The sequence below is a fragment of the Cervus elaphus genome, chromosome 33 (assembly GCF_910594005.1).
Source record: "Cervus elaphus chromosome 33, mCerEla1.1, whole genome shotgun sequence".
Lineage (NCBI taxonomy): Eukaryota > Metazoa > Chordata > Mammalia > Artiodactyla > Cervidae > Cervus > Cervus elaphus.
Genome location: NC_057847.1, coordinates 8,190,107 through 8,199,677, shown reverse-complemented (window position 1 = coordinate 8,199,677; position 9,571 = coordinate 8,190,107). Strand labels below are relative to the sequence as shown.

General features: G+C 49.4%; 1 long non-coding RNA gene and 1 pseudogene across 2 annotated transcripts; both read left to right on the top strand.

Moving 5' to 3' along the window:
- Positions 1 to 949: 949 nt before the first annotated feature.
- On the top strand, positions 950 to 1,068 carry LOC122688796 (annotated as a pseudogene).
- Positions 1,069 to 1,956: 888 nt separating this feature from the next.
- LOC122688490 lies at positions 1,957 to 9,298 on the top strand. 2 transcript variants are annotated; one of them, XR_006339478.1, is made up of 3 exons: positions 1,957 to 2,001; positions 6,008 to 6,106; positions 8,755 to 9,298. It is a non-coding gene; the product is annotated as an uncharacterized LOC122688490 (long non-coding RNA). The 2 variants fall into 2 exon arrangements; XR_006339477.1 differs by lacking the exon at positions 8,755 to 9,298 and adding an exon at positions 6,786 to 6,844.
- Positions 9,299 to 9,571: the final 273 nt, after the last annotated feature.

Below are 9,571 nucleotides of genomic sequence, written 5' to 3'. Positions count from 1 at the left end.
CCATTTTTAAGTAAAATTACTGCATTTCAGAGAGTCTTATAGTTTATCTGGCATGTGGGATCTGAGTTCCCTGAGCAGGAATTAACCTCTGCCCCACTACAATGGAAGCTCAGAATCCTAGCCACTGGATTGCCAGAGAAGTCCCTCTAGAGGGTATTATACGCAGCTCAAAAGCAAGAACGGGAAATCATATTGATTTAAACCATGCTGGAATAACTATTTTGCACATCACCAATAGCCAATAATGGTTTCCCTGATAGCTCAATTGGTAAAGAATCTGCCTACAATGCAGGAGACCCCGGTTCGATTCCTGGGTCAGGAAGATTCCCTGGAGAAGGGATAGGCTACCCACTCCAATATTCGTGGGCTTCCCTTCTGGCTCAGCTGGTGAAGAATTCGCCTGCATTGCAGGAGACTTGGGTTTGATCCCTGGGTTGGGAAGATCCCCTGGAGAAGGGAAAGGCTACCCACGGCAGTGTTCTGGCCTGGAGAATTCCACAGACTGTATAGGACATGGGGTCACAAGGAGTCAGACACGACTGAGAATTTCACTTGCACTTTTGACAGGCAATACTATTTGGGAGATTTGGAGATGCTCTGGTTAGCACTTCACAGATACACTTTAAAATACCTCATGTATTAGGTCAAGCTTTACCTCAGACAGATGCTAAGAGATATGAAAATGTGTAGAGTTTTGCTGTATTTGAGCAAACCCTGGCCTGGCCAGGCGGGTTGTGGCCGGGGTTGGCGGTGTGCGGAGGCGGGGCGGCGTCGGACAGCCGCCGGGCTGCCGGCCCTGGCCGACCGGAGTCCAGTCGAAGGTCGTGCGGCTCAAGTGCAACCCGCGGCCCTTGGAGAGGTGTGGCCGGCTGGCCTGACCCGCAGGCAAGTCAGACCGAAAGGGAGGCGCAACGCAGGGTTCTTAAGGCGCCAGGCTGGAGCCAGCTCCGACTAGGGCCATACCACCCTGAACCCGCCGGATCTTGTCTGATCTGGGAAGCGAAGCACGGTCTGGCCTGGTTAGTACTTGGGTGGGAGATCGCCTGGGAATACCGGGTGCTGTAGGCTTCCTGCCTCCCCTGTCCTTTAGCCCTGCCCCCCCCCCCCCCCCCCCCCCCGGCACGGTTGGCCATCCTGAGCCCCACCTGCCCCTGGCCCCTCGCACCCGGCGCGCTCAGAGCCGTCGCCTGCCTTCCAGCCGGCCGGCCAGCTGGCCAGCCGGCCTGCCGGCGGCCGTCGAATATAGCGGCGGCCAAACTCTTGGGTCCCCACAGGCCCAGCCCCTCCCCTGGTGGGTGGCTGGGGCCCTGACTCCAGCCGCAGGCCTGGGTTGCCTCCGGATTTGGCTTCCAGGAAACCAGATGCCAGTCGGGTCTCCATCTGGGGCTCCCTTGGCATGCCTCAGGCAATCCCGGGGGCTGCCCCAGCCCGAGCCCCAGCCCAGTACTCCCAGGCGACCGCGGGCACACACACACACACACACACACACACACACACACTCTCACACACACACACAGAGACAGAGACACACAAAGACACACACACAAAGACACACACAGAAACACACAGACACACAATGACACACACAGAGACACACCCCGCCCAGGACAGGTGAAGAGCTGCAAAGCACAGGGAAGGGAGACTCAGAAAGAGGGGAGAGAGTCCTAGTCTGGCAGAGATAACCCTCACAACCCTCACGTTCGGTTTCAAAAGCCCCGTGGTCCAGTGAAGAACAGGGCGGATGTAGGTAGAGTGGCGGCGGCGTCTGCCAATGCACAGACAGCGAGGGCGGAGCGCGCGCAGCGAGCCTCTGAAGGCGGGCGGGCGGCGTGCGACGCAGTCGGGCCCCCTACGCGCTGCGCCCGGAGCGGCGGTCGGTATAGGTGCTGGAGACGGCGGCGGCGACGGTTTCGTGGCGGCCGCGCGCTGCTCTCTGAGCGGCGGGTGGTGGTGCGGCCTAGCCCCTCACTCCTGACACTTCCCCTCCCCCAGCGCACCGCGGTAAGTCGGGGGCCGGGGTGGTGGAGGCCGGAGACCGGCGGGCTCCTCCTCCACTCTGGGAGGGCGGGTGGGCGGGTGCGCGGGGCGTCCCAGGCCCTCTCGGCGCCCCAGTCTCGCGCCCTAGCGCGCACCTTCTGCCCTGAGGGAGCGGGCCCGAGGCCTGGCCCTTGAGGCTCTGAGGAGGGATTGCTCTCTGTGGGGTCTGGGCCCGGGGCTCTGGCGTCAAAGCCTCCCTTGAGTGAGCGTTTCTCGAGCAGGTTGGACTCCTTCATTTGCCCGGCAGTGGTTAGGTGGGCAGGCCCTCTGCGGGATTGGGCTTTCTTTGTTTTGGCTTCTCCAAGGAGAGATTTGCAACCGCAGGGGCGGGTGAGTGGGTCGGGAGTTTGTGAGCTTATGAAAACTGCATCTGAGAAAACTAAGGTCATTTAATGGAGTGAAACCTTACTTTTTGTTCTCCCACATGTCCCGCGTAAAGCTAGGCGAGAAACGGTGTGGTTTCTGGATTACTTACTCTAGGCATAAGGACCTTGGAAATTAAGTCAATTAAGTATATGAACAATGTTTCTTGAGAATTTGGCACATTCTCTGTGTTTAGAATTGAACCGAAGTATTTTTCATTTGTGTCTTTTACCCATGAGATACTCATAACACCCCTCCCCAAGATTTAACAATCAAGAATGTCTTCAAACATTGTCAAATGTTACTTGGGAGGCAAAACTGCCTCTCAGTGAGACTGCTGCTGTACAGAGAATAGTCCCAGTATTTCAATAAAAACATCTTACCTTTAAAAAAAAGAAGAAGAAGAAAGAGGGAGAGAGAGACAGCAAGAGGACCACACAGATTCCCCACCCCCAGCCCCACCCCCACGCCTCCACACCCTCCCCCGTCCATCGTGGGTATGCACCCGGGCCCCCGGTCGGCCTGACCACAGCCTCGCCCACCGACACACTCACACACACACTCTCACACACTCACCCTCTGGTCTGGGGGCGGGGGCTGGGTCTTGCCTTAGGGAGCCAAGCTGAAGGGGACCTTTGAGACTTCAGCTGCGAGGAAGTCTTGGGGACCCCACGGGGGACTGCCAGCCCCAGGGCACCGCGTCCAGCCTGGGCCGCCCCAAGGGAACGCCCCCTCCCTTGGGGAAGCGGCTTCTTCCGCAGGGCCTCTCTCTGGGGTGGTCACGGTTGTGCCAGTGTGTCTGTCTCGGATCGGATGCCATCCTCTCTCCCGTGTCTGTCTCCCTCTGTCTGTCTCCACCTGTGTGTGTGTGTGTGCGTGTGTGTGTGTGTGCGTGTGCGTGTGTGTGTCCGCGCGCGTGTCTGTCTTCATCTCCCTCTGGCCGTCTGGGAGTCTGTCTCTGAACCTTCGTCTCTTTCTGCCTCTGAGTCTCCTGACCCCCGGCCTCTCACAGGCGCTGTGGGTCTGGCTCTGGCTGAGGAGCTTGCGCCGGCCGGCTGTCTCCCTTGGCCTGGGTGCGTGCGAGTGTCTGTGTGTGTGTCCGTGTCCGTGCCCCTGCCTGTAGCTCGTCCGCTCTCTCAGGAAGGTCCTGTGCTTGGCGGGCGGCGTGGGGACAAGGGGGGGCCGCGGTCGGGCGAAGGGGCGGGGCTGCCGTGCTCCAGTCGCCGGCGGCGGCCGGCCCGCAAGCCAGACACCTCCGGGGCCACTTGGGCCTGAGCAGCGATCCGGAGGGGTGGGTGGGGGTCCGAGCGGGGGGCGGGCCTGGAGAGGCCCAGGGTGGGTGGGCGCCGAGACCTCCGCGCCCCTCACCCCAACCCCCAGCCCAGGCCTGCACGCCCGACCGGCCGCTCGTGGTCCCGGCAACCCTCCGGGCCCCCGGGCCGGGTCAGGCTTGCTTGCCAGGGTGGCGGTGTGCGGGAACGGGGCGGCGTCGGCCGTGCTGCCGGGCCTGGCCGGCCTGAGTTCGGTCGCCGGTCGTGCGGCTCAAGTGCAGCGCGCGCCCCGTGGAAAGGTGCGGCCCGGGCTGGCTCGACCAGCAGGTCAGAGCGAAAGGGAGGCGCAGCGCAGGGCTTTGAAGGCGCCTGGCGCCAGCCGCCTCCCTCTGATAAGATCATACCACCCTGAACAGGCCAGATGTCTTCTGATCTGGGAAACTAAGCAGGGTTAGTTAGTACTTGGATGGGAGGACCCCCTAGTAGTTAGGAGCTCCAGGCTTTTGCGCAAAGTAGACGACAAGCCAACGTATAGGTGATGAAACGTTTCTCGTGAAAAATTCAATGAAACCTGAATTCAAAGATGGTTTATGGCCTAGAAGCAAGGGTTTTCCATTAGGTTCCCCCTCCCCCCCCCCCCCCCGAATTAACTTGCATAATGGTTTCTATTAGCATAATGCTTAGTTTTTATTCCTTCTTTCCTTGTCTGTATCCATCTTTTTGCACCATAATGTGGTGCCTTATTGGCATAATTTTCCGCCTTTTGTCTTCCCGTAATGCTGCTGTAGGAGACAGATGGACTCCAGGTTAGGCATTTACATCTAGCCTGTTACATTTCCTGAGGCAAGAGATGGTTGGGCTCCAGTTGAGCCTTTCCAATCAGTGTCCTGCTTGCCCTCTGAAATGGAAGGTAACAACAGAAAGAGGGTAAATAGCCAGTGTCTGTCTCTTATGAACACTTTAATAGTCATGGCAAGGGCAAAGAGGGACAAAATCCTGCTTGAGTCAAGGATTAAGAGATCTCCCCTCCCCCCACCCCCCTTTTGGGACAAGGGAAACTCTACACTTGTGCAGAAAGGCTCCTTGTGTGTGAAAAGTCCCGTGAAAATGCCAGACCATAATGAGCCTTGCTTCTCCCAGAAGCCTCCACTTGGAGATCCATCTTAGCTGAGGGGTGTGTGCACACCAGGGGAGAGTCCCCGGATAGGTCAGATGTGAAGAAAGAAACCAGAAACTTGGCAGGAAGGAAGACGAAAGACCCAGAAGAACTGGCCCATATAAAGGACTTAACCGCCTTGTGGTTACTGTGCTCCTTCTCACGAGGGGGCGCCCATGGCCTTTCTCTCCAGGTGTGTAGCCAGCTCTGCTTTGCCTCTGTCTTAACTAGACCGACTGTTTCTCCCTGTTCTTTCCCACGTGTTGCTGCGCTGCGTCTCTAATAACCAACGTTGTAACTGCATTTACCGATTCTGCCTCCATGATAAATGCATTTTTCACTGGTCAGAGATCCAGGGAAAATTCGCTTCTAGCCTCTAGCCCTTGCTGGTCTGGTGGCTAGGATTCCTGGTTTTCGTTCAGGCTACCCAGGTTCAGTTCCTGGGCAGGGAATTAGATCTCACTTCACGCCACCACTCACTGCTGCCTCACTGAGATCAACTCAATTTTTATCACCATTTCATCTACACCATATGAATTTTTGCAACTAATTTGTAACTTTTAGAAAAAGGACTTCTTAGGTATTAACATACTGATATTTCCATAAGGGGGAAATACTTCTTCCCTAAAACTGCATTGAGAAAATTTGAACTTAAGAAAATATGTTTTAATGTAGCAGAATTATTATTTTACCTTTATAATCCAGCATTTGTGAAATCCTTAACTGCTAATAACTGTTCATGCTTCCCTGGTGGCTCAGCTGGTGAAGAATCCACCTGGCATGCAGGAGACCTGGGTTCGATCCCTGGGTTGCAGAGACCCCCTGGAGAAGGGAACGGCTACCCACTCTAGTATTCGGGCCTGGAGAAGTCCATGGACTGTATAGTCCCTGCGTTCGCAGAGTCAGACATGACTGAGCGAGTTTCACGTTAACCAACAATGGTTCAGCCTGAAATAAGAACTTTCAAAAATCTTTGAACACAGACGCTCAAACTTAATTTCCCTCTGGGATAAATATTTTGCATTTACTTTTAGGTTATATATACACAATAGGCACAGAACTCTTTTACTATGTACTTCATTTGCATATAAATTAACATCCTAGAAAATTTAAAATAGAAACACTAAATACAGTGTTGCACAGAGCAATCTCTGTTAAATGCCCCGTTGTATATTTGAAGTTCATATACACATGGAAGGACTGAAGGAGACGGGAAGATGGCAGAAGAGCAACCCGAGAGCCACTACTGTGTCTGTGCACATCAACTACAGACTGCAAGGTAAGGACAGTATTTTACATAAATAGAAACACAGTTACAATTCAGATTTCCTTTTTAAGTTGCCTCCATAATTGGTTTGCAATAGCAACAGATTCTCCCCTTTTTTCATAGCCATACCCCAACATATATCATTTTTAAATATCTATTAATGTCAGACAAAACCATCACAATGCTTCAGGAGTGACTTAAAGAAAACTCCAGTCAAGTCACAATACTCAGGCAGGTGGGTTTAATTAACAAGTCCTAGGTAGATATCAATCTATCTAAAAGTTACTCTTTTTTTTTTTTTTTTTTTTGCTAACAGTCATCTTTGGCAATTTTATGAGGATCAGTTTATTTTAATAGTTTTTTTTTTCATTTATTTTTATCAGTTTGAAGGTAATTACTTTACAGTATTGTAGTGGTTTTGGCCATATATTGGCATGAATCAGCCCTGGATTTACATGTGTTCCCCATCCTGAACCCCCCTCCTACCTCCCTCCCCATCCCACCTCTGGGTCTTCCCAGTGCACCAGCCCTGAGCACTTGTCTCATGCATCCAACCTGGGCTGGCGATCTGTTTCACACTTGATAATATACATGTTTCAATGCTATTCTCTCAGATCATCCCACCCTCACCTTCTCCCACAGAGTCCAACAGTCTGTTCTATACATCTGTGTCTTTCTTTCTCGCATATAGGGATATCATTATCATTTAAAAGCATTTGCACAACAAAGGAAACTGCAAGCAAGGTGAAAAGACAGCCTTCAGAATGGGAGAAAATAATATCAAATGAAGCAACAGACAAAGAATTAATCTCAAAAATATAAAAGCAACTCCTGCAGCTCAATTCCAGAAAAATAAATGACCCAATCAAAAAATGGGCCAAAGAACTAAACAGACATTTCTCCAAAGAAGACATACAGATGGCTAAGAAACACATGAAAAGATGCTCAGCATCACTCATTCGCAGAGAAATGCAAATCAAAACCACAATGAGGTACCATTACACCTGTCAGAATGGCTCCTATCCAAAAGGCTGCAAGCAATAAATGCTGGAGAGGGTGTGGAGAAAAGGGAACCCTCTTACACTGTTGGTGGGAATGCAAACTAGTACAGCCTCGATGGAGAACAGTGTGGAGATTTCTTAAAAAACTGGAAATAGAACTGCCATATGACCCAGCAATCCCACTCCTGGGCATACACACCGAGGAAACCAGATCTGAAAGAGACACGTGCACCCCAATGTTCATCGCAGCACTGTTTATAATAGCCAGGACATGGAAGCAACCTAGATGCCCATCAGCAGACGAATGGATAAGAAAGCTGTGGTACATATACACTATGGAATATTACTCAGCCATTAAAAAGAATACATTTGAATCAGTTCTCGTGACATGGATGAAACTGGAGCCCATTATACAGAGTGAAGTAAGCCAGAAAGATAAACACCAATACAGTATACTAACGCATATATATGGAAATTATGAGGATCATTTAAAGCACTGTGTCATTTTCTTTGAAAAGGGCAACGGTAAAAGTTACAGAGAGGCACAACTTTGCTTTAAGTGACCTTTGCTGCAAACTGGCTTTATAGGTCCTAAACGACATGGGTGATAAAGGCCCTCAGTTAACTTAAAATTATGATTCCTGCCTATATTAAATGATGTGTAGAAAGGGTATTCCTTTTGCTATAGTTTTTTTCTATTCATTGTGTGATGAGTTAAAACAAAAATGATAATCTTCTTTCACAAACATATAGTTATAGAGACCAACCCAAGAGCTGGGAAAGCCTTATCTATGACATATATAAATGGTACCTCAATTTTAAAATAGAAAATTTATGCATACGTGTGAAACTGATACAAACAAGTCACTAGCAATATCATGTTAACCATCAATCTAAATGCAGTGACGTGGAGTGCTGGTCGTCAGGAGATAGAGGGTTTTGCTGTGACAGGGAATATTCTCACAACAGTAAGTTGGAGGTTACTGTTTAGCATGTTCAGAATTAACGCAGATACTGCCTCTTACACATGCTGTTTTGGTCTATTGGGAAAATGCCATACACTTTTACAACAAGAAAAGGTGTCACATTCTCCACTGGCCTACTGCTTTTGCATTTTTATATGAATACAGTGTAGAGTTCAACAATCAGGAAACTGGAAAACATAAAGACTATGCAAGAAGCCAAGAAGAAAGGTGATCAAAATGATGAGTTTCCTTCCTGCCCTCAGGCCAGCTGAATTCTGTGGCAGCAGCTGCAGCGACTCATTTTTGTTCTGCTTTTCACTGGTCAGGTTTTCCTGCGTATTTTTGCTTTCTGAAATAAATGCACCAGGTGAGAGAAGTAGGTAGAAGGAATAACTGTAAAGAATGTATGGAGTTTAGAATAGCATTTTCATTTGGATCAACTTCTTTGAGAAAAGGTTAAAAAGCCACAAGCTCATAAAATAAAAAAGATATAAGTAAAATCGATTTATCTCTTAGAATGTTCACTAATGTTTTTGAGGGAAAAGAAGGTTTAAACACTTAGCTTCTAATCGATGTGAAAGAGTATCAGCTCACCTTTCTCATTTTCAGTCTTATGTACCAACACATAAATATGAAAATTGAACCGAGGCTTCATCTCACTGTTAATGTGATTTCATTCTCGTCTGTGACTCAGATGGTAAAGAATCTACCCACAGTTCGGGAGACCTGACTTCGATCCCTGGGTCGGGAAGATCCCCTGGAGAGTCGAATGGTGACCTGCTCTGGTACTCTTGCCCGGGGAATTCCATGGACAGAGCAGCTTGGCAGCCTACAGTCCACGGGGTGGCAAAGAGTCAGACACAACTGAGGGACTAACACACTTTCATCTCATTGGTAATGTGATTTAATTCTCTTCTATCCTTATAACAGCATAATTGTGGTTCGTAAATAACTATTTCTTCTCATTCTATACATGTACTTGAAGATTCATTTTCATCAAAAAGACAGAATGTAAACCAAACCATAATAGAATATTTGTTGTTCAATAGGATTTTGATACAGAGAAACAGAAGGGGAAATATCTTTTAAATGCAGATATAATTTCTAACTTTTTCTGAATAAAGCTGTTTAATTGTGACCCAATTTGGGTTATTTGAATATCTTCCATTTACACCATATTAGACTATGCCAAAGCCTTCGACTGTGTGGATCACAATAAACTGTGGAAAATTCTGAAAGAGATAGGGATACCAGACCACCTGACCTGCCTCTTGAGAAACCTATATGCAGGTCAGGAAGCAAAAGTTAGAACTGGACATGGAACAGCAGACTGGTTCCAAATAGGAAAATGAGTACGTCAAGGCTGTATATTGTCACCTTGCTCATTTAACTTATATGCAGAGTATATCATGAGAAACGCTGGGCTGGAAGAAGCACAAGCTGGAATCAAGATTGCCAGGAGAAATATCAATAACCTTAGATATGCAGATGACACCACCCTTATGGCAGAA